Here is a 26,669-nt window from a genome sequence, read left to right as displayed (position 1 = left end):
CCATACATTTTGTGCGAGGCACAATATAGGGAAAACCGAAATTCCAAGCTCACAGGACAATTGGCCCATCCCCTACTTTATTTTATGAACTGATCCACATTTAGAATGCGCCTTTACCCATCTGCACTAATTGTAGATGGAAAACAATATTTGAGAATCTCGCCGACAAAGCCAACAGGTATACAGTTGGATGCAGCAACACAAAAACTTTAAAGTATTTGGGGCGAAAATCACAATTACAAATTTCCTGTGCTTTATTGAAAGACAATCGTGATATTAACTTCCTTACTATCTTAATTTGTTTTTTTGGATATATTTTTTAGAAACACGGATTTTTTTTTCACAACTCTAAGAACATTTTTCTGCATGATGTTTGTGCCTTTTGATACAATGAGAAATAAACATTTGTTGTTGACATACTTCCAATTGGCACGCAGTAAAGTAAACCTTTTTAATAATATGAGATCACCTCTATTTCATGTTGATATGCAATTAAACCTTTTAGTGTTAAGAAATCACCCAAAATCACTCTTCATATTCCAGTTTACCTTAATGGTTGATGACAAAACAGGGGGGAATCTTTTTTGCCTCGCTTCCAAAATGCCACTTGCACTGTTAACTCGTTAATCTATCAACACTAAATTTTTAAACAGTGTGAATATAAGAAATACCAATCAACAAACAACTGGGAGGCACATTAATCAGCACTGTAGATGTGTGTTGGTATCATGTTGTATCCCATGTTGTTGTTTCCTGTTGAGACCCCCTCCCCCTCGCCTGAGGCTTTTTCTTCTCAGCTTTGCGTTTGTAAACTTGAAAAAGCTGCATGTGCTCGGTTTGTGCTTTAAAGTATCTTCACCATAAATGTCTGTCTTCTGAAATCCGAGCATAGAAAGCCAAGCTCATAACGGCCGACACAGAGGAGAAATGTTTACAGCACATTGGCGTGTGTGCTGAAAGCACTGTTCTTCAATTTCCATACAAGCATCATCAAATCACAGTGTGCCCTCCTACTCCACAGCTGGCAACAATTCCCACTTTCGGAAACAGTTTGTTGATTGATGGACCTGTTAGAAGTCATGTGTCAGGTTCGTTTCCTTTACATCACTTTCATCCTGCTGGCCAAGTGGGGTGTATTACAAACGATCCTTAATTCGGTGGGTTTCAGAAAAGGGGTGTTAAAACTAACCAGGCCTTCAGACACCCGGGGCCTTTCGAGATACCGCTCCTTTCCTCCTATCAGATTTCTAGAAACTGAATAAAAGATCATCAGCCTGTAATCATGCTAAATTCATTGTAGTAACTGAAGTGGTAGGGCTCTCCCAATATCTAGAAACACAAGTTAAATTAACTAGATCTGAGCTCTAGAACTCTTGTTAGTTGAGGATTTTTTGTTGTATTTGTATACAAGTCAGCAATATACCAAACATTACTTTCACATATGCTCAAATACCTCACCTGAGGTAAAACACCATACATTGTAAACATAGATCTAGAAACCAAAAACATATCCTATAAAGTTCGTGAGCTTGGTTATATGAATTTAGACCCTCGTTCCTTGTGCTGTTTTACTCCTGGCTTGGGAGAAAGCTCTAGTTTTATCCGAATCAAAGTACTAGTTAAGGGAAAATATTATCTATGTTAATAGCACATGGACTCCTTCAAGCGCCTATACACTATGCATACAGTCCTCTAACCACCTACACACTTGTCTTTCACACCTTCAATTCCCCAGTCAGTATCCATACACTTCCAGCAAACACCCTGTCACTCCCCTTGCACTCCTCTAGTGACCCATTCAACACCATGTACTAATCCATTCAATGCGCCTGAACCCAACCACTTATACATTTACCCAGGCACTCTCCTTGCAGTACTCTAATCATTCAGTCAGTACCCAAGTACTCATGCTTAGAAAGTGTTTAAAAAATGTGTTTTCCTGTATACACATATCTTATACTACACACAACATGCAATGATGATCTTGATCAATATTCATGTTCTGTACATTAGCCTTCCACGTGTGATTTCCATGCATCTCAAATGCTCCATCAAAAAACATATATGTGTTACATGATGCCCCTGTTGTCTGTGGGAGCACATTATTGGGCTCCCTTTTGGCCTCGGTATTCATGGCTGTAGGAGAGTAGGGTCTGCTATCCTATGGTCACCCCATTTTTTGGATTTTTGCTTCACTGGTTTTCGACTTAATGTGGCAGTAGGCCTGCTAATCAGACCCACAGCCCTGCTGTTCTCTCTCTAAATTCACAACCATGTACTTTAGGTACATCACCAATTGGAATTGGGTCACCTTATGAGCCCCTGTGCAGTGTACTATAGGTACCCAGGGCATAGGTGCATCCAAGGCCTACCAGGGGCTGCAGCATATCTTTTGCCACCCCTGGCTGGCCATCCAAACTGACACAACTGGCTGATCACTCAGGTGGGGCAAGATTGTGTAATCACCCCTTGCTTAGATATAGTATACCTATGTCTAACCTTATATCTGGACACATATACACCTATAAGTCACTCCTATGGCAGGCCTTAACAATCCTGAAGGCAGAGTGCTTGGTTTTATGTGAGATGGTGCTCTAGCATGAGCTGAGTCTGTCTGCAGCTTTCGGAACCATGTCCTTATAGCTGTTCCAGGATACTGCCAGACCATATACTCTTAAGTGCATTATAATCCTCGCGGTTAGATGCTATCTTTGGTTTGGCTTTATCAAAACATGTCGTGTAAGGTGTCATACGCTTTGGAATACTACCCCCTCGCAAATTCTGGCGACGGGGGTAGCTTTTCACCCTTCTAGAGGGAAAAGACATGTTACTAACATTAATCCCGGTTAAAGTTAACCAGAGCCTCAGCATCACAAAATGGATGCTGCTACCACAGACACAAGTCTGGCCTCCTGCTGCTGACCGAAGCTCTGGCAGGGGAGGGCTGGACAATAGGTTTCCTGTCACAGAGAGGCGCTAGCACCACCCCAGACAGGAGATAGTGGATTGGGACAGGGAGGGCTGAATGAAACGAGACACTGCCTGGGGCACACAAGGTGTCCCATGCATGGTCCAGTTCAAACCGGTGCTGGGGCACTCCAGCCCCTGCTCTGGCGTGAAACTGGACAAAGGGAAAGGGGTGTAACCACCCCCTTCCTGGGTCCCACCCATAGGAGGGACCTAGCAGGTAATCCAGCCCCTTGATTTGGAATAAAGGTAGGAGCTGTGTCCATAGACTTTAGATAATCCTGATTGAAACTTTGAAACGGAACTCTGGACCCTTCGACATCCTACTCGACGTAGAAGACTGAAGAATCAGTCAGTCAGTCAAATTTGCTTTATTCGAGGTAAAAACTCATAAAAGCATGATACATCTAAAACCAATAGATCCACAATAACGGGTATAAAATTTGATTGCAACCTCCAAAAAATTTAAAATTTAACAGAATAAAGCATCATGACTTCTCTGGTGTTAAGAACCAACAGTAAAACATCAAAATTCATATAATTATAAAACCAATATAAATCCAAAATACAAAGTCAAAAGTATTCCTTTTCACTGGTGGGAAGAACAGTCTCAACCGACCTACTAATGCACAAGAAATTTCCTTCTAATAGCCCATGCCCACCCCAAAAAGCTAGTGCAGCCACCTTGCTTTCTCTCGTACCAAGCTCAGCCGCGGTCCGTAGGGGAGTACCTGCCGGGGCGGTGATGTGGGGAGGGGGAGGGGCAGGGTGGGGGTTAGTAATGTATGGATAATGGAGGTTTGCAGGTAAGTAAACATTTAAATAAATCAAACAAATTTCGTTGCGTGCACTGCATCCCCAAATGCAATGCAGTGCACGCAACGAAATTCGTTTGATTTATTTAAATGTTTACTTACCTGCAAACCTCCATTATCCATACATTACTAACCCCCACCCTGCCCCTCCCACTCCCCACGTCACCGCCCCAGCAGGTACTCCCCTACCGACCGCGACTGACCAAGCTGTTTGCACATCACCCTCAGCCAAACGCGTTGGAGGATTGAATAGGCCCCACAAACAAAAAGAAGGTGGGCAATGGTCTCAGTGCAGATGTTACAAGCTGTGCAAACATTAGAATTAGCTTCTGCCCATCTTCCTGTGAACGATCTAACTGGGAGCGACCCCACTCTAAGTTGGAAGTAAAGCTTCCAGTCCTGAGGCTTAGCTATGATATCCCAATAGGGCTCCAGGAATGGGGAAGCTTTTACTTCGAAAAAACGTCCTTCCAAAAAGGAGGGATCTGCATCATTCCAGTTCCGGCATTCTACCATATCCCAATACCTTGTTTTTATGATGTCTTTGGCCGGGAACTGGGCCTGCTCTGGGTTCTCCCACAACTCCTTCATACCCATTATCCCTAGTGTTCTGCACAAATCCTTTAGCCAGCTTATCTTGTGAAATTTATCAGAATTGATTACATCCAGGAAGCCCCTCGCGTAATGGGCGAGTTCAGGGGTGACCCAAATACGCTGTCAATATAAAATGGGTCGTAATCTAGCCATATCTGATATGGCTTTCCTGCCTAGCTCACTGCGCAGTGGCTTCATGGGTGTGCTTTTAGGGAGGCCTATGAGGTTTCGCAAGAATTTGTTTTCAGCAAGCGTTAAAGATGTCATGACTGAAGAATCTCCCTTGTGGTCAAGGAGTGACCACCCTGTGCAAGCAGGCACCATCAAGCGCTCAAAGGTTTGTTTTGTTGTTGCTCCCGCCGGAGCTCAAATGACAGAGACCAACAAGAACCAGACTTTCAGACATCCAACAGCCCGACACACAGCCACAGTAAAGCTGAGACCCGTGGAGGCGACGTGATACGTGGGACCGGCCATCTTGGAAAGCCAGCAAAGTGCTTTCTGTGCAGGTCCTGAGGCACCCTCGAAGCTGTGCATTGGGAATTGAGAAGTCCCAGCCCCGAGCTGCTTTTGCACCGAAGATCACCTCTCCACACTCACTGAGTGCTGCGTGGGGCCCTTTTGCATTTTCCTGCTCGACGCGTCTGTCCAGTCACTTGCCCGTTGGCTAGTGGCCTCTATGACAACGAACCTTCAAATTTTCAATGTTGGTCTGATTGCTCCAGACTGGCTCTTGCTTTCCTGAAAAGGAGCAGCCCATCAGACCTTGCTGGTCTGATCCAGAAGCCATCTTTGATTCCTGCGTGGGTTGCATTTGCCAAGGCCTGTTGATTCCGAATCGAGAACTGACACCGCCGACAGCGAGTGCCTTTGTGGGACAGTCTGTGTCCAACACCTGGTTGTCGTCGACACCTCCTGGTCTACGTGGCAGCAGAGACAATCTTCTCAACATCACCTGATCGCTACCCAACATTGCCTGGTTCCTTCCTGGTTCCTTCCTGGTCACTGGCTAGTGACCCAGACTCTGTCCCCTCTGCTTTCAGGTACTCTACATCTTCGATCCACCCTTGGATCCAACCGTACTCTTCTCTCCTGGTCGCCTGCAGCATCTTTTCTCCAGTGCTCCATGGAACTCCACAACGAAACCCGACACACATTGATACCTATGCACCCGCTTCCTGTGGGTGAGGTAACGCGAGTACTGCGGTGCTCCTGTAGAGATTTACATCCCTAGTGTCCTAGTTTTAAGTGGTTAAGTTCTAGTCCAGTCGGAAGACTTCCAAATCTGCAACTTTCTAACTTTACGCACCCATTGACTTCAATTGGTGCACGCGTGTGCATTTAGACACTGCACCCGCATCCTGTGGGCCTCCTACGTCCTGACTGCTGTTAGTCCAGTGTAGCCCCAGCGATTCTCAAGGCCCTAGGCCTTACCATTGTTCGTGACGTGGTTCTTATACCACTATTTTAGCATATAGTTTTAAGGGCCACCAGGGCCTATCCATAATTGTGCAACTTTTGTATGTTATATTAAGTTTCTTGTTATACGCTTGTGCCTCTGTGCTCATAAAGAGTTAAGGGGATTTATTTAGTAATAAATACATATATATTTTGAATATATAACCTGTGTGGTGTCCTTTCATTTGGTATTAAAAGGTTTGCATATGGTAAAACAGCTGGCTTCACATGCCCTCTTGAGTTTAGCCTAAGACTGCTTTTGTCCATGCTACCACTAGGATAGCTGGTCTATAAGGTTGACTTTACAACCATCACCATAAGGGTTGTTGGGACTGGTGCAAGGTGCTCACTAGAATAGTGAACATCATATACCAGGCCAACTTCTCACAGTGGCTCTAAGAAGTATCAGGAGCCACGAGCAGAGTGCACATCCTAGATCACATGTGACATATCGTATACAGCGATGTGTAGATTACTTTTGCTGTACTCTCTGTTGACAGGCTTTACCAATGTAGTAGTGTGTTATATGCAAGACTTTCATATTCACATTTGACATATATTGCTTCACTGTATTGAGTGTTATCACTGAGTATGACATAGCCTCACTGCTGATCCTCCCTCCATCTGAGCACATTCACATGTGTACGCTTCGCGATAGCAACACTTTCAATAATACCGCATACCATTAACATGCGTGTCTGCGCATATCCACAACCTTGCAGCAACATGTGATGTTCATCCTTCAATCTTTTCAAACACATTCTCATTAACGATAGTTTCCGCCCTCCCGACACATGCTACAGTAATCTAAATTGCACACTCTGCGAGGTCAAAACTACAAAAGAAACACACATAAATACACTTCCTGGCCAGACAGGAACTGAACAACGCCCAGGTCCCCGGAATAATTATTCACACCCCTACGCTGGCCTGGCGTACTCAAACTCAGCCCACTTTGTTTATGTATAAATAGGATAATTACGACGCCACGCGCCCCTCTTCTTCCACACTGCCTCAGGTGATATGCTGCATCCACCTCGCACATCACAATGCGCAATATAAAAAAGAAATGGATCCATGAGATGTACACTATTCTGGCAATCAACACGGGCTCTAAATTGTGATCCCTACTGCCCGTCGTATTTCCAAAGGGATCCATGAGATGTACACTATCCTGCAATCAACATTCCATCTGAATTGTGAGCACTGCTGCCCATAATGTTTGCTCACACAACGACAGCAGGTAAGCACAGCGGCCTAGGTGCACAACGGCTCCAATTGAGTGCAGTGCTGAGTGAGGCGTGGGCTGCAACAGCCTGAGTGCGCAGGTGCGAACAAGCGATGTTGCTGTGCGTAATGATGTGATCTCCGACCTCATTCAGTCTCATCTCTGTCTCATTTTAAAGACCTCCTGGACCATACTACAGGCTTGAGCCAGTGAGCAGTGCTGCCCTACAGACACCTCTTGAGCACGGTGCTGTGGGAGGGGTGGTATGCATCAGCCAGAGTGCGCACATGCGAAAAAGCGATAATGCCATGTGTAATGATGTGATATCTGACCTCATTCAGTCACATCTCTGTCTCATTTTAAAGATTTGCTGTACCATACTGTAGGCCTGAGCCTACAGGCAGCGCAGCCCTACAGACACCGGTTGAGCGTGATGCTGTGGGAGGGGTGGGGTGCATCACCCTGAGTGCGCACGTGCGGAAATGCGATGCTGCTGTGCGTAATGATGTGATCTCTGACCTCATTCAGTCACATATGTCTCGTTTTAAGGAGCTGCTGGACCGTACTGTAGGCCTGAGCCAGCGTGCAGCCCTGCCCTACAGACATGTGGCGTTGGCTTTTAGGACTCTGTAGTGAGCTCGTTACTAAGTGTACATGCACACAGGCTTCCGTCACTGCATTACACATGCATATCATGCTTCTAGCATGCACTCTGTTCCTTTATATGTGAACCTTGGTATAGCATATTATTATTTAACCTTGTGTATTCTCGTGCAAGCCAACTCCTCTTTGAACCACGATTACCACTAACAGTTGGTAGATCATACTTCAAAAACAAAGGATGCACTTGATTCCTATTTTGTATCAAGTTTGAAATAAATCTTCATTTACCTCCAGACGTTTCCACCATTAAATTAGTTGTCCCTTTTCAGACATTCCATTGATTGCCTCAAGAAGGGCGGAGCGGGAGCTGACCCCTTAATGATGCCCTGGGCATTCTGACACCTTCCATCGTGGGATCAAGACACCTTCCCCGATCGGAGACCTGGTCTAAAGTGCAAACGTACCCCGAACTCAGAGCTTGCACCAACACGTCGTGAGACACACCGGTGATGGCAGGTGAGCAGTGAAGCCTCGATGTGCAAGACCTACAATTGAGCATAATGCGGGGGAAGGGGCTGGGGTGCAGCATCCTGGGTACAGCACCTTGGGTGCACAGGTGCATGCAAGCTATTTTCCCTTAGCTAATAATGTACGACTATATTATCAAGGAACGGCGATAACATTATCACCACCTTAGCGGCAGGAAGCTGCTTCTAAAGTGGCTATAATGGGTTTGATAATATGCCCTTTTGAATTCTTATAGAAGCCCAGGTTCACACCAGAACCTAGGATTCTATGGGAATTCACAAGGGCATATTATCAGCCCCTTATTGCCGCTTTAGGTGCATTTTCCTGCCGCTAAAGCGGTGATAATGTTATCGCCGTTCCTTGATAATATGGCCCATAATCTCTGACCTCATGTGTTTCATTTTAAGGACTTGCTGAACCACACTCTTTCTCGTGGACCCCAGCATCCTAGACAAGCGGGTAACGGGAGGTTAAACACTAAGGACTGGGTGCAGTAGGCCGACGCTCTGTCTCCTCCTCCCTCTCTTCTTTTGACTCTCCCTCCCCTTCTCCCTTCCACCCACTCCCCCTCCCTTCCATTCTCATTATCGTCCTTTCATTCAGACTACCTTTCTTTACCTCTTCCACATAGCACCCATACTTATGTTTCATTTTTGGCTTGCAGGTTTCCTACGCTGTTTCCACTGGAGTCCAACCCACTTTTTTATTATACTGTTTCTTCTAATAAAGTTACGTTTCTATTTATTAGTGTTTTAATAAAGGTTACTTTTTTTCAAATAAAGAACTGAGTGTATAGGTCTTCTTTTTCTGACAACATTTGTCTAATATTTATTGTGAAAATTATCTGTTTCTAGGAGATTTTAAGGACATACTTATCTAATATTAGAGTGCACATACCAAAAATAATCTAACAGACTGTTAGACAAATGAAGCCTGGGTAATTGTACAACTGCAAGAGTTCTATGAGTGTATCACTTTGTAACACCATGAGTACTGCCCGTGTGATTACCAAACAAATAAGGCACTGCTGAAGACCACCGAGGCTTTAGGGACTGCCGAGGCCCACCCTGCATATTTAAATAAAGCCCCGGAGTGTGGTGATCCCAGACTTCAGTTGGCCTTGAACCTCCCAACAATTAGTAAACAATACCCGGGATGGTGGCGGTCCCCTAGGCTGCAAAACGTCTCTATGCATTTCTGCGTCTAATTTACATGTGACATTAAGATTCCCAGTCCTACAAAGACCCCGCAATATAATAATTGGATTGGCCACAGAACATTACCCACCAGGGGCCTCATTTAAAAGAACGGGTGAGACCCCGCTTTTTTTTCTTTTTCTATTTTTCTCTCCATTTTTACCATCCACATCCCCGCTATTAAAGCCATACGAGGTTTACCTCCTCTTGCTTCAAGTAGTCAAACAAGTATTTGCTATCACAGGGTGGAAGCCATGCACCAGCTCTGTAATAGCAAACACAAATGTCCCACGAATGCACACCCCAGGACATTTTATGCCCTGCGCCTGACATGTCGCCATCCCAAAGACCATGATGCATTTGTTAGTATAAACACATGCTAACACTACTTACACATGTGTAGTACAGTGACCAGAATGTAATGAAGAAGCAGAGGAAGCGCAAACTATAAATCCTACCAGAAATCGGATGGCAGTTCAATGAGCTTTCGACCCTGGCATTAGTAGAAACAGCTACACATAGAAAACGTGTCTTCAGCACAACGCAAGCAATTGTGAAATATTGCTGAGTGGTGCTTTCTTTTTACCTTCTCCCGCTCATTGCCAAATTTATGTAGTGAAGAGGCGGACAACAGTGGATCCAATAAGTAGATTCATTACACGAAAGCAATACAAGTGAAACAACCACCAACAGGAACAGACAGCAAGGCAACTGTGTTCTCCAGCACCGTATACAAACGACGCAAGGGTCCCCTCATGACAGCCCTACATTCTAACATTAAATACTTACATTCTAGTAGAGTACGTACTAACATTCTACTATGACTTACATTGGAATACTACACAGAGCACATGACTTTACAGCAATAAGCTCATGGTTTCATCCACAAGTCTTGAGACCGGTAGGGGTAAGTATTTAGCTTCCCGCTCCCTATATACTAGAAACGCATACTAAAAATACTTACACACTTATACTACAGCGACTAGTATACTACAGCACCCAGAGCCCATCACTTTACAACAATCAGCTTGGTTTGATCCCCGAGATTTCACCCCGGTAGGCGTGAGTACTTCGCTTCCCACTTCCACTATAGTATAAACGCACGGTATCGGTCTGTAGTTCTCTTCCCACTTGTCAGGACCTCAGCACAAGTAGCAACAATAACCAATTCATCCAGGGCTAACGGAAGCAGGAAGATGCCAGTAAAACGCTCCTGGTCGGCACTCACTCGGAAATGGCGCATCAAGGTGACCGCCGATCCGAGACTAGAGTTAGCGGTCTAGTCACTGAGTCACATCTGCAGGACAATCGAGGTGATGCGCGAGCCTTATGGGAAATGCGCACTTCACCGAGGATTCGACCGAGGAAGCAGCGTTTCTCTAGTGTTAGTCAGAGTTCAGTGTTAAGATAGAGTATTAGTTAGATAATAATAATCCTAGTCTTCAGAGAGCGTATTTAACTAAATTCGTCGAAGAGAGGAGTAGTTTATAGCGCCACTCTCAGGCGAACTTACCAGGAAGAGTCGTCACTCTCAGGAAAGAGAATCTTCATCACCAAGATTGGGGCACCCTGAAAGAGCAAGAAAAGGAAATATCGCACAAAAATTAAAGCTAAGTGTCAATGCAATATAATTAAAGAGAAAACGATAACTCTGAAGAGATATAATGTAACGTATAGCGCAGATACTTACCGAGGTAGTAGAATCTTGGAATGTTCTGAGGAGACCTGCAGGAGAGAGAGAGAGTAATTAATGAACAATAAATAGAACACAAAGCCACCGACGAAAATAAGAATAATTCAAAGCTAAGGAAACTAAAAGAAGAATTTACAAAAAGAAATTAGAAGTAAGTGAGGAGTAAATAGAGCGATAAAACTAAGCTAATAGGTTAAAGGCTCTAATTAATATTTTGTATTCTAGAAGGTGAAGAAACCTTAATGCCTGAATATAGCGAAGAAGTTAAAAAGAGCGAAGAAAATATATATAAAGAAAAGAAAAGTCCTAGTGAAGTAAGTTAGCAAGAAATAGAAAAGATAACAGAAAAGCAAATTAAGGAGAAACAATAAAACTAATAAAGATATATTATCTGTTCCAGATTAACTAAGGGCGTAGGAAGAATAAATAGAAAAAGCTATATCAGGTAAGTGAAAGAAGAGAGGCGAGATCTTGGGAAAATAAGGGTAGGTGGAGTTTCAAGGGATAGGAAAAGAGGGAAAGCTAGTAGGAAGAAAAGATATATAATTGTGACTTCCTTCCCTAGGTTCATCTGATCAATGCAAGGAGTCTGCAGGAGTTTAGAAGAACCCAACCAGGACCAGTCTCTTCTTGTTGTTTATTATTTTATCCACTTTTCCCCTTACCACACGGGAATAGACTAGAGACTCAAGTTGATTTGAGCTCTGGAATATTGTCTGGGTGGATTCGGAACCTAGCATCTCTGTTTCCGTGCAAGTTATGGTAAGGAACTTATAGGTATAGCTATGTATATATATATTGTCCTTTGACGAAACTGTAGAGTCTGACAGAATGAAGTGCCCAAGTTGCATTTTGCACCCAAACAGAGATGGCAGAGGGAATTGATTTACAAATCTTAGGAGCAGTGTTGGATGTTTTTCAAAAAAGAGTTAGTGCCGGTCAGAGAGGAAAATCAAAGCCTTAAACAAGAAATAGTTAATTCCAGAAAAGAAACTGTGGAACTAGCACAAAGGTTGAGACAACCATTTAGTTCGGGAAGGGAAAACACAGGCCCAACACTGGAAAGTACCAACAGAATGACCACGCAAATAATTCACTCCTTATACCCCGTTATTCCATTAGCCCCCCCGAACGATTTAGCGGAGATCCACAAAAGGCGCAAATATTCATTACCCAATGTTCATTGCATTTCATGTGCAGCCCTTCAATTTTCCCCGACGCGCAATCCAAAGTGGCCTTCGTATTATCATATCTAAGTAGAGATGCAGCGTCCTGGTCTATGCCCTTGGTTACCAGAGATGACCCCCTGTTACGAAACTACGAAGAATTTAAACAAGAATTTCTTCGAATATTCGACCGGCGAAGGATCTCGCAAGCCGTCGACAACTAACTCCTTGATCTACGGCAAGGAAATAGAGACCTAGTGTCTTGTTTGGCCCAATTCAATACACTGGTGGTGGAAACAGATTGGCCAGAAAGTAAAAGAGCGGCAGTATTTTATCGAGGTTTAAAGGATGATCTTAAAGATGTACTAGCTCAGATACCGAATAGACCGACTGAAATTTCCACGCTGGTGGATTTAGTGCTAGAAATTGATTTCCGTCAAGGCGAAAGAAAAGGTGAGAAGAGAAAAGAATTCAGACCAGTGGTTTCCAGATTCCACAGAGTTAGACCTGAAAATGCCAGAAGTATGGATGGCCAACAAGGTGCTGAGCCAATGCAAATAGGGACCATAAGGGGACCGTTGTCGAAAGAGGAGAAGGAAAAAAGAAGATCGAGCAATTTGTGCATGTATTGTGGTTCTGGAGGGCATTTTGTTAGGAATTGTCCAAAAAAGCCAAAAACTGTTTACAAGTCGAAGGAAAACTAATTGCACCACCTGTGGGCGGAGTTGAACAGGTGGGTGCGAATCAAAAGACAACTCCCGAAGAACACCAAATAGCCAACACCTTGCAGTCCTCGGCTCCACATTTAATATTGTCCATGATGATCAAGTTTCGACACAAAACCTTAACGGAGATTTCTGTAATGATCGATTCCAGGGCTACGGGGAATTTTTGCAATTTAAATTTGCAGAGAAGATTGGTATTCAAGCAATAAAGAGGACTAGGAGTGAACCGTAGATGGAACGAACCTCTCATCTTGGCCATAGTCAGTCATACAGAACTGATTCAACTAATTTCTAGCGAAGGACATGAAGAAAGAATTCAATTTAATCTAATCGATGCTCCCCAGTTCCAGCTTATACTCGGGCTTCCATGGCTCACCGAACACAACCCAACCATCAATTGGAGCTCCAGAACAATTGTAATGAATTCAAGGTATTGCCAAGAGAACTGTTTTGGAGAAAAAGAAGAGGTTCGAGAATGTAACCCAGCTCATTCATTGTGTACGGCAGGAGTGTCTGTATGCGTCATTAATGGTCAAGAAATTCCTGAAGAGTACAGAGAATTTGAGGAAATGTTTAATGAGGCGGAGGCTGAACAACTTCCTCCTCATTGGGTGTACGATTGCAAAATAGAGATTGAACCTGGCTCAAACTTACCATGTAGTCGCGTGTATGCCCTGACTGAAAAGGAGCACCACCATCCGAAAGAATATTTGGATAAATACTTGGCCAATGGGTTCATCCGGCCTTCCCTGTCTCCTGTATCTTCGCCTTTGTTTTTTGTGCCGAAGAAAGAAGGGGATCTGAGATTGTGTATCGATTATTATAGAGCAATCAATAAGATCACAAAGAAGAATCAGCACCCTTTACCCCTCATTTCCGTCCTTCTGCATCAAGTAAAAGGGCCAAGAATTTATACCAAGTTGGACCTAAGGGGGGCATACCATCTAGTTCGAATGCGTGAAGGCGATGAATGGAAGACTGCCTTCAGGACAAGATTCGGGTTGTTCGAGTACCAAGTCATGCCATACGGATTATGTATTGCCCCAGCTGCTTTTCAGCATTTCATAAATGACGTCCTAAAAGAGTTAATTGATCAGTGTGTAATTGTATACATCGATGATATATTAATTTACTCTTCTAATGAGAGCGAACATCAAGGACAAGTGAAGGGCGTCTTACAAAAGTTGAGAGACAACAGGCTATTCGTAAAACTGGAGAAATGCACAGTCAATGTAACTCTGGTGGAATTTCTGGGATTCATTCTATCCCTGACTGGAATATTGATGGATCAGCGAAAGATAGAAGCAGTTATCAGTTGGAAATCACCTACGAGTGTAAAAGAATTCCAAAGTTTCATTGGATTTGCAAACTTCTATCGAAGGTTTAGTCGTGAATTTTCATGAAAAATCCTTCCAATAACACGACTACTCAAAAAAGGAATTTGTTGGACCTGACCCTTTTTGGCAGGTTCACCCCGAAACTTTTTGCTTTTGCCTAGCCTGTTTTTGTAACCTGGTGTTGGTGATTTTAGGTCTCTGCGCACTTTTCACTGTGGTACAGTGTAAAGTGCGTGAGCTCTCTGTGTATGTATGGTAAGTGACCTGCCCTCCCATAGGAATGCATGGGGAATATGTGTGATCATGGTAGTTCCTGCTGTGTGGGGAGTGCAGGGTCGAGTTTGGTATGTGCAAACTCGTGAGATTAAATGCTGCGTAATGATGTATGCGGCATAAATGTGTCTAGTGTGGAAGTGCCACTTCTAGACATGGGTGTGTGTGTGTAGTGAGTGTGCTGACACGTGATTGGCTAGTTCCTGGCTCCAGGATGTCTGTATGGGTCTGCCCAGTGGTGAGTGTTGAGATTAGCATGCTGATGTGAGGGGAGGGGTGCACCTGGGTCCTGAATAGGGCTGGGCTTTCCCCACACAATGCTGGCTCCGACCCCTGTGGTGCGACTGATGACCCTAGCCTTACTAGTGAATGGGAGAGGTGGCTGAGCTCATCAAGGGGGCTCCCAAACCAGTTGCGCCTGGTTTTTCCCCCACCCTGCACCTTTAGACAAAGGAATTCACTGTATAAAAAGGGGCTGTGTCGCCTTACAAAATGTTCTTGTTTCTGACTTGAATCCTGCCAGGGGCGTGCTGCTGCTTGGGCCCAGCCCCTGGATACCTGATGGACTTTCCTTTTCTGGGAGCTGCTGTGCTCCACCTTATGTCCTGGACTACTGAGGTCCTGAGCTCCTGAAGGACTTTGTTGCTTTATTTTTGCCTCTAGCACTTTGGAGCGCTTTATTTGACCTTTGCAGCATGGAGCTGCTCTCTGACCTGCTCGTGTTTTTAGGCAGGAGCCTACCCTGCATATTGCCCGTATCTTCAATATTGTTTATTTACGGGTGCCACCCCGTTTATGGCGCTTTTAGCGGGGGTCCGCCCCGCGTGCTGACTTTATTTTGAGAATCGAGGGTGCCCACCCCTAGTTTGGCACCAGTGGAGTCACCACCGTGGCCCGAGCTGTTTGTATTAATGGCCGCCGTGCCCGCGGCCTGCCTGGTTGTGGGCGGGGCCGCGGACGGAAGAGGAAGAGCGGCAGGAAGAGGAGGGTGTGTGAGGAGGAGGACGGGAGCCCAACCCGCCTCCTCGCGTGCCAGGTAGTGAGTCCCGGGACCCAGGAGGGGGCCCGGGTGAGGAGGTGCGGCCTGTGCGGGGGGCTCTTGTGGTGAAGAAAGCCCCGCGCCGAAGGAGGGTTGCCGGCCGGAGAAGTACTGCCGCAGCAGTGAGGCTCTGCAGGGGGCCAAGAAGGAGAGTCCAGACAAGAGCCCACCCCGCACTGGACGGCACCCAAAGAACCAGAGGTGTGCCTTAGTGGCTGGGGGGCTCTCGTGTTATGAGGGGGAGCCCCGCGCCCGCACCGGAGGAAGCATTCCCCAGGCAGCCGGTGAGTGGGTCTCCATTTTTGCAGTGCTGGGGTAGCTGTTTAGTCTGAGACTGTCGGGCTCCACCGATCGAAGGGGCATTTCTTAAAAGCCCACTAGGCTCCACCTGTGCAGGGCCTTTCTCTCAGGCCACGAGGCTCCCGCGATCCAGGGGGCAGTTTATTGTTAAGAGCCTGAGAGGCTCCTGAGGTCCTCGGAGATTCTGAGTCCCCAGAGAGGGGACTCCAACGATGGGGGGCATGTATGTTTGAAGAGCTGAATTGGCTCCCCCGCCCCCGTTACTTTGTAAGGAGCCAGTGTGCTCCTGGGACCCCATTATTTCCCAGAGAGGTGCATTCAGGGCGGCCCCAGATGGCAGTGGGCCGCCCCCACGTTAGTATTAATTCTCAGAGCCTGTGTGGCTCCAGCCTGCGCATATTTGCTTCAGAGCCTGTGTGGCTTCAACCCCAGTTGGCACAGTTTTGTCTCCAGCTGCCCAGCAATTAGTGGGCAGCTGCACCGTTTAGGCACCAAGGAAGAGAGAGTCCCTGTGTGGGACAGAGATGGCACAGAGGTGCCAGACCTTCTACAGCTGCGCAGCAGTTAGTGCCAGCTGCAACATTTAGGCCCTGTTGGTGTTCCCAGCTGCCCAGCAATTAGTGGGCAGCTGCAACGTTTAGGTTTGCGCCAGTGGCGTACCCCTGACTGGCGCTGCGTGGCAGCGCGCCCTGACATTCTGGACACAGGGCTTTTTGAGCCCCCTTGTTAGATTGCCAGTTGGCCAGGGGGCTGGTATGTGGGTAGATTCAGAAAAGGGGGTGGTGATGGACAGAGCATCTGAGTTAAACAGAACACTCATACCCAGTCAAAAGATCAGGGCTTGATCCATCACCGTTTTTTAGCTCACTGCACCATCCCAGTTCAGAACCTGGCTACATGCAAATTAGTCTGTCCCTAGCCCAGTGCATCATGGGAACAGGGCAGACCAAACTACCAAGCCAATTCTTTACTGGAAAGGAAACAAGCTTCTGGGGACCGGTTTCTGGCGTTGCAGCCGTCTTCGGCCCGGCTTGCTTGAATCCTAATGGTGCAGTGAGCAAGGGACTCACATCTGAGCATACCCTGCCACTCCTATAGTGACCAAAACGATTCAGAAAAGGGGGTGGTGATGGAAAGAGCATCTGAGTTAAATAGAACACTCATACCCAGTCAAAAGATCAGGGCTTGATCCTTCACCGTTTTTTAGCTCACTGCACCATCCCAGTTCAGAACCTGGCTACATTCAAATTAGTCTGTCCCTGGCCCAGTGCATCATGGGAACAGGGCAGGCCAAACTACCAAGCCAATTCTTTACTGGAAAGGAAACAAGCTTCCGGGGACCGGTTTCTGGCATTGCAGCCGTCTTCGGCCCGGCTTGCTTGAATCCTAATGGTGCAGTGAGCAAGGGACTCACATCTGAGCATACCCTGCCACTCCTAAAGTGGCCAAAACGATTCAGAAAAGGGGGTGGTGATGGACAGAGCATCTGAGTTAAACAGAACACTCATAGCCAGTCAAAAGATCAGGGCTTGATCCATCACCGTTTTTTAGCTCACTGCACCATCCCAGTTCAGAACCTGGCTACATGCAAATTAGTCTGTCCCTGGACCAGTGCATCATGGGAACAGGGCAGACCAAACTACCAAGCCAATTCTTTACTGGAAAGGAAACAAGCTTCCGGGGACCGGTTTCTGGCATTGCAGCCGTCTTCGGCCCGGCTTGCTTGAATCCTAATAGTGCAGTGAGCAAGGGACTCACATCTGAGCATACCCTGCCACTCCTATAGTGGCAAAAACGATTCAGAAAAGGGGGTGGTGATGGACAGAGCATCTGAGTTAAACAGAACACTCATACCCAGTCAAAAGATCAGGGTTTGATCCATCACCGTTTTTTAGCTCACTGCACCATCCCAGTTCAGAAACTGGCTACATGCAAATTAGTCTGTCCCTGGCCCAGTGCATCATGGGAACAGGGCAGACCAAACTACCAAGCCAATTCTTTACTGGAAAGGAAACAAGCTACCGGGGACCGGTTTCTGGCATTGCAGCCGTCTTCGGCCCGGCTTGCTTGAATCCTAATGGTGCAGTGAGCAAGGGACTCACATCTGAGCATACCCTGCCACTCCTATAGTGGCCAAAACGATTCAGAAAAGGGGGTGGTGATGGACAGAGCATCTGAGTTAAACAGAACACTCATACCCAGTCAAAAGATCAGGGCTTGATCCATCACCGTTTGTGGGTAGGGCGCAAGGCCCTAATGTGATTTTTGCGCAATGTGATTCTGCTATGTTTATGATAGTAATTGCCTAAGTTGATGTTTGTGCAATGTGACTGTGAGGTTACTTTACCTGTGTAGGTTTATGTTAGTGAGAGTTTACTTCACTGTGAGTCATGCCCCTAAATGTGGGTTATGCTTAGGGGGAGAGTCTAATGTGTTTAGACTAGTGAGAGATTGCCTACTGTATTTTTACCGGTTAGGCCCAAATGTGAGTTATGCGTAATGTGCTATCCCATTACGCATGTGACACCTCTGAATGTGTTTTATGCATTATGTGTCTTACCTACACCTCTGAATATTCTTATGCATCATGTTTTTCCTTCCCTTACACCTCTGAATGTTTTTAGGCATCATGTGTTTCTCCGGCACCTCTGAATGTGTTTTGATGCGTCATGTGCCGTGTTCCTTACACCGCTGAATGTATGTTCATACATCATGTGTCTTTCCTACACCTCTGAATGTTCTATGCATCATGTGTGAAACTTCTGATTGTTATATGTTCAAAGTGCTATTTCTAACAGTATTTCTAGTACTAAAAGTGCTGATTCGTGACAGTGGTCCAGGTGGCCCTGTCTTGTACATAATCCCTTGTGAATATTGCCCGTGCCAGTTGGCACAATGTCCATATGTGATTTCTATCTGATGTGTTTTGACAATACAAAAGTTATTTTTATATAACCTTGTGTGGAGTTCCTTTTGTGATGTGCCTAGGATGTTGTTGCTGTTGTGTGCGTGCGCAAATGCTTTACACATTGCCTCCGGGATAAGCCTGTCTGCTCGTGCCAAGCTACCAAGTGGGTGAGCAAGGGTTATCTTGGCGTGTGACTCCCTTGCCCTGACTAGAATGGTGGTTTCTGCCTGGCTTTGGCGTCAGCCTTAGCCTACCAGAAATAGGCAGTTCTAACAGAATTAAATTCGAATGGTCCAAAGAATCAGGAGAGGCCTTTCAATCTTTAAAGAAAGATTTCACAACGGCTCCGATCCTTCAACATGCTGATCCTACTGAACCTTTTTATGTAGAGACAGATGCGTCTGATTAAGCAGTTGGAGGGGTGTTGTCCCAGAGGCATAAGGTGACCGGTCAGCTTCACCCAGTTGCTTATAGATCAAGAAAATTAACTCCGGCTGAAATAAACTATACAATTACGGAAAAAGAGCTGTTGGCCATAAAAGACGCATTCAAGGAATGGAGGCATTATCTTATGGGAGCTCGGCATCAAGTAACTGTGTTCACAGACCATCATAACTTGAAATTCCTGAAAACAGCAAGAACGCTCACGCCAAGACAATTACGTTGGTCGCTGTATTTCGCCGATTGCGACTTTGTGATCACCTATCGGCCTGGAGCGCAAAATGGAAAGACAGATGCTCTATCGAGAATGGATACAGAAAATCAGAAGACCCATGTGGAAAATCAGACCATCATTCCAAAAACTAAGATAATTGGAGCCATAACTTCGATTAATCTGGGAACACACATTACAGAATTCATGAGTCCTGAAGATATGCAAAATTGGGTTAAGGAAGGAGAAAATAGAGAAATCATTCAGGAATTTCCCTATCTTCAAGGAAAATTGTACTTCCCCACTAAAGAGTTGCAACAGGAAGTAATGCAAGAATGTCATGACAGATTATTAGCTGGCCACAAAGGAGAAGCTAAATTGAAAATTCACCCCGTCTTTCATGTCTCTTTGTTGAAAAAGGCAACTACAGAGTTACGAAAGAATTTGCATCCTAAACCCATCCAATTAGAAACTGGAACAGAGTTTGAAGTCAAATAAATTCTAGATTCAAATATTTCGCATGACAGACTACACTACGGGAGAGGTGTGGCGCCGCGGCCAGGGCGACTGACGCTGGAATCTGGGGACCACGGTTCGATCCCCGGCTCCGGCGGCAGGTTAGCCCAGCACCATGTGACTCTGGGCAATAGCTCGCTTAATCTTCCCGACGGCCCCCAGCGCCTAGAGACCCTTACGGGTGATTGTGCGCTTTACAAATGTGGACTTTACTTTACTTTACTACTTGATTGACTGGAAAGGATATGGCCCTGAGGAGAGATCTTGGGAGCTGGATGAAGATGTTCATGCTCCTAGATTAGTCAAGTCCTTTCATCAAAGATTCCCCACAAAACCAAAGGGGAAGGAATCTTTCTTGTTGAGGGGTACTGTCAGGACCTCAGCACAAGTAGCAACAATAACCAATTCATCCAGGGCTAACGGAAGCAGGAAGATGCCAGTACAACGCTCCTGGTCGGCACTAACTCGGAAATGGCGCATCAAGGTGACCGCCGATTCGAGACTAGAGTTAGCGGTCTAGTCACTGAGTCACAGCTGCAGGACAATCGAGGTGATGCGCGAGCCTTACGGGAAATGCGCACTTCACCAAGAATTCGACCGAGGAAGCAGCGTTTCTCAAGTGTTAGTCAGAGTTCAGTGTTAAGAGAGAGTATTAGTTAGATAATAATAATCCTAGTCTTCAGAGAGCGCATTTAACTAAATTCGTTGAGGAGAGGAGCAGTTTATAACGCAACTCTCAGGCGAACTTACCAGGAAGAGTCGTCACTCTCAGGGAAGAGAATCTTCATCACCGAGATTGCGGCACCTTGAAAGAGCAAGAAAAGGAAACATCGCACACGAATTAAAGCTAAGTGTCAATGCAATATAATTAAAGAGAAAACGATAACTGTGAAGAGATATAATGTAACGTATAGCGCAGATACTTACCGAGGTAGTAGAATCTTGGATTGTTCTGAGGAGACCTGCAGGAGAGAGAGAGTAATTAATGAACAATAAATAGAACACAAAGGCACCGATGAAAATAAGAATAATTCTAAAGCTAAGGAAACTAAAAGAAGAATTTACAAAAAGAAATTAGAAGTAAGTGAGGAGTAAATAGAGCGATAAAACTAAGCTAATAGGTTAAAGGCTCTAATTAATATTTTGTATTCTAGAAGGTGAAGAAACCTTAAGGCCTGAATATAGCGAAGAAGTTAAAAATAGAGAAGAAAATATATATAAAGAAAAGAAAAGTCCTAGTGAAGTAAGTTCCCAAGAAATAGAAAAGATAACAGAAAAGCAAATTAAGGAGAAACAATAAAACTAATAAAGATATATTATCTGTTCCAGATTAACTAAGGGCGTAAGAAGAATAAATAGAAAAGGCTATATCAGGAAAGTGAAAGAAGAGAGGCGAGATCTTGGGAAAATAAGGGTAGGTGGAGTTTCAAGGGATGGGAAAAGAGGGAAAGCTAGTAGGAAGAAAAGAAATATAATTGTGACTTCCTGCCCTAGGTTCATCTGATCAATGCAAGAAGTCTGTGGGGGTTTAGAAGAACCAAACCAGGACCAGTCTCTTCTTGATGTTTATTATTTTATCCACTTTTCCCCTTCCCCCACGGGAATAGACTAGAACCTCAAGTTAAGTTGAGCTCTGGAATATTGTCTGGGTGGATTTGGAACCTAGCATCTCTGTTTCCGTGCAAGTTATGGTAAGGGACTTATATGTATAGCTATATATATATATATATATTGTCCTTGAAGAAACTGTAGAGTCTGACACCACACCCTGTATGGTATAAACGCCTACTAACACTACTTACACATGTATACGACAGCACCCACAGCCCATCCCTTTACAGCAATCACCTCGATTTCATCCCCAAGTCTTCACACTGGCAGGCGTAACTACTTTGCTTCCCGCTTCCGGTATACTATCAACACACAGTAGCGATCAGTAGTTCACTTCCCACTCCCTGTATGGTATAAACGCCTACTAACATGACTTGCACACGTATGCTACAAACACCAGACCACATCAATTTACAGCAATGACCTCACGGTTTAGACTCTTTGTTTCATACCTGAGTGTAGCACCATATCAAATCAGCACCATGCCACTCTGAGCAACACCTCACTTTCAGACTGGTAACAGTGATAACTACCTACTGGCGACCACCAGTAGGTAATGACGAAGAAATTAGAATAGTTCCCTGATTCTTTTAGCTTTCAAAACTTCTCTCTATTACTGTCTTTCTAATATTCCATATAAACAATTTTATTAATAGTCAAGTACATATAGAAATCAGAAATGAAACGTATTCTATCAATACACTCTAAAACATTCTACAACACGTAGAGGTTAAAAGTTTATCAATTTTTTTAAACCTAATGTTATTTTTTTGCAACAATTTCTCGAACATTTACGGCACGTGCAGGATAAAAGTTCACAATTGTTTTAAGTTTGAACAGTGCCTTCCAAATGCAAGTAGCAGGTGTGGTTGAGTTGAGCACATTTTATCCTATAATATGTAATCCACGTGCAAACTGCTTTTTCTTAACCAATCACAAAGATGCTTTTCCACAAAACGAATGTGCATCCTACTTTTAAAAAACAATGCCTTTCATCTCCCAACCAGGGACCGTTTTATATGCGAATAGAAACTAGTTCCACATCTTTAAACATATCTCTTATTCTATGAAGGAACTGCATGGGCTACAGACATCTTTCCATACCTTCCAGCCATACCTTCAAAATGCTAGTGTGGATCGTAGGACATAGCTATGTTTTTTGGTGCAAGAGGTATGCTAACAGAGACGAATTGACTTAGACCTAGGTTTACAAAATGTGGATATTAAATGGTTTGGACAGAGAGGATTGCGGTGGCACCAATTGTTGCCTTTGGTTAAAACCTGTTTGCATCTCCAACACCCTGATCTTATGATTGTGCACTGTGGTGGAAACAACCTAGGCATATTGACTGGGGTAGGATTGGAAATGCTTATGAAGGACACCTTTGGACAATTGATGTTACTTTTGCCTCAAACTGTCTTTGTATATTCCTATATATGCCAAAGACAGAAGTGGAAATGGTCCAAACAATTTTGTCCTCAGATTGGAAAATCTCGGAAAAAAGTCAACAAAGCTGTCTCTGCATACCCCAGAGACCACAAAATGGGGTCCATATACACCAACAATATATGTTTTGATATGGCGGATATATACAGAAGTGATGGAGTACACTTCACAGATCAGGGAAACCGGGTTTTCCTGAATACCTTGAAGCTGTGCCTCCGCACTTATATGTGGCTCCAACTAATAAACACAAGGGCTCTTTTTAGAGCCACATATAACTTACAAATTAGGCCCGCTATTTTAGGGCCAGATAAGGGCAACTCCCGGACACTCGCCAAAATGTATTCTCCACACAGCTGTGGCGCAGCGGCCAGACCATCTCACTTTGCAGCACAGACCTCTCGCTTTGATTCCCGGCTCTACTCACCCATAATACTGTATTTATTTACCTTTGCACCCCCTATACAACACCACCTAAGCACCATATACAAGTTGAACACATGTGGCACAGCGCCCAGAGCACATGACTTCAAAGCATACCACACACAGTTTAGGCTCACAGTTTCATTCCCGACTCCAGCAGCAGCTCAATTCAACAGCATGACACTCTAGGCAATACCTCACTTAATTTCCGTACCCCGCACTTTCAGACCGGTAGGGGTTAGTAGTTCAACGACTTTACCCGAGTCTGTCAGCATCTCAGCTTACGCCCCCAGCGCCATCACACCCTCACACCCGTAGGAGTGAGTAGATAGCACTTCACAAATACCGAATTGATTTGATACACGCAAATTTACCTTTGCACTACCTCTATACCGCCCCCCTAAGCACCATACATAAGCTACAAAGTTCAAAGCAAAAGTTCATCCAATTAGCTATAACTACATGCTGACACTACTTGTGCAGATGTGGCATAGCGGCCAGAGCACATGACTTCAAAGCATATGACACACAGTTTGGGCTCAAGCTTTAATCCTCGAGTCCAGCAGCAGCTCAGCTTAGCAGCATTAGACTCTAGACAATACCTCACATATTTTCCATACCCCAGGACTTTCAGACCAGTACGGATCAGTAGTTTGTCCTAGTAGTTATAAACACATGCTGACACTACTTCCACAACTGTAGCGCAGCGGCCACGTCACATGACTTCACAGCATAAGACACACACTTTAGGCTCATGCTTTGATTCCCTAGTCCCGCACCAGCTCACCTTACCAGCATCAGACTCTAGGCAATACCTCACTTAATTTTCGTAGCCCAGCACTTTCACACCGGGAGGGGTGAATACTTTGCTGCGCACCCCCTCTATAGCACATCCTAAACACCCCACAGAGGTTACAGTGCTCCTACCCTTCTCTTTCCCACTTTTTTCACCCTTTTTTCCCCTTACTCGCTTCAACAGAATCACAAAATGGCGGCCAACACTTCATAGTTGCAACCGCTCGCAGCCAATCAGCAGCAAGCTCATGCTCGTAACGCCTCAGCCAATCAGATCGAAGGAATTCCCAAATATCAATATCTGTAAATTTTGATATTTCCCAAAAACTACTGAACGAATTTACACAAAATGAACAAAAGCGTGCTTTCTAGACCAAGACCCTTCTCCCTGCCAAATTTGGGGTAATTCCATTCACCGGTTCGACCTGTAGCCTTGTGTAAAGTTTCCTAAGGAAATGAACATGGAGAAAACACGTTTTGGGACCCCTTTTTTCTCGGCCCCCCCCTTTGACGAATCACCCTCAAACTTGCAACATAGAAGCTGATATCAACAAAGACTTCTTTTTTAAAATTTCACGAAGATTCGTCAATCGGCACTAAAGTTATTGGGAATAGAATGTTGCCATTTTCCTAGGTTACTAGGTCCTAACTATAACTACCTACTGGTGACCGCCAGTAGGTAATATATAAGCATGGGCGGAATTTGCGAATTTGCAATACGCGAATTCGAGCGAATTAGTAATCGCGATTCGCAAAAATCCGCCACCTTCCACGAGCTTGCAGAAAATTGTTTTTGCGAGTTACCGAGATTTTTTTACCAGTTCGGGAACGAGAACTTGCACATGCGGTCACAACGGCAGCGAACATGTTGTTTCCACTTAACCAGCCTGCTTGCGATGCCTTTTTCCTGTTTTGGGTTGCAATGACGTGTTCGCGTTTGCAATTTCCTGTTTCGGGTCGCAATGACGTGTTCGCGTTCGCAATTTCCTGTTTCGGGTCGCAATGACGGGTTCGCGATCATGGCGTCGCTCGGCCAGCTACCAAAATCTCGCAGCGAACAGGGAGGAAAACTCATCAGCGAACGCAGAATCATGGTAAGTCAATGCCGCGCGCACAAGATAGTATTTTTGAAGCCCGAACAAGAAAACAAAATCCACCAACTCGCGAATTGCGGATTTATGGGCAATTTTGCGCGATTCGCGGATCGTGAGATTGCCAAAAACTCGCAAATTCTGCGAGCAGAACGAATTTTCCGCCCATACTCAGTAATATATATATATATATATATATATATATATATATATATTACCTACTGGCGGTCGCCAGTAGGTATATATAGTTAGGATTTTTTCCCTATGGGATTTTTGAAAATTCTATGTCTAATAACTTTGGCGTTTGTGGACGGAATTGGCTGAAATTTTCTGGAAAATGGAACATTTTGTTTCTGAGCAGCCCTTGGAAATTTGGGGGGGTTTCGTCAAGGGGGGGCCGAGAAAAAAGGGGGGTCCCAAAACGTGTTTTTAACATTAAGTTTTCCATAGGGCGGTTGGCCTCACTTTTAGCCCGAACGGCTGAATGGATTTCCATGAAACTTGGCAAAATTGTAGGGACTGGTAGCCCGATGTGCCTTTTCTAGGTCTCAATATATGTGCTCCAGTGGATTTTGAGAAATTAACGTTTAAAAAAAGATATATATCTGTAAGCGCGCTCCGGGCAGCGCTCCGGTCCGCGGACCTTAAGCGTACCGGAACTTCGCGTAGCTAAGCTGATTGGCTCTCCGGTGTCTGTCAACATTCTAAACAGTCCGGAGCGGCCGCCATCTTGTCTCTCGGTAGGATTGAGAGACAAGAGGAGGCCAAAACAATGGCGAAAATGACCATAAGGGGGCATACTAGATCCTCCCTGACCCCCTAGGTTTAATGTGGAGGTTTTAAAAGGGCCCCGCGGGGCAAAAAAAACAAAAAATTTTTTTGTTTTTTTTGCGTGGGGAGCGCCCGGTCCGCGAACCGGGAAGCGTTCTGGCAGCGTACTGCAATGAAAAATGAATGATAGACTTTTCAAATGCTGTATGTTAATTGATTGTTGTTTTTGTTGATTATTTTTTATTTTCTTTATTTTTTAAGCATTTTTTTAAAGTGATTGTGTTTCATAATTTATTAAACTTTCTAACATTTCATTGTCAGAAATTTCATAATTATCATGGAATATACATTGTAGTCTCTGAGGGTGTAAAATGTCCTCATTTGCAAGGAGGTTATCTACTGCTTGTACACATTGCAGTAGTTCATTGTCCCAAGTTTCATCGAAAAATTCAATGTCAATTTGATCAATTGTATCAATCAATTCTTGGCTGCTCTCTTGCAGGTCCATTTCAAAAGAAACTTGGTTTTCGCCTTCC

Source organism: Lissotriton helveticus, chromosome 8, assembly GCF_964261635.1.
Source record: "Lissotriton helveticus chromosome 8, aLisHel1.1, whole genome shotgun sequence".
Classification (NCBI taxonomy): domain Eukaryota; kingdom Metazoa; phylum Chordata; class Amphibia; order Caudata; family Salamandridae; genus Lissotriton; species Lissotriton helveticus.
This window is presented reverse-complemented; position numbering follows the sequence as displayed.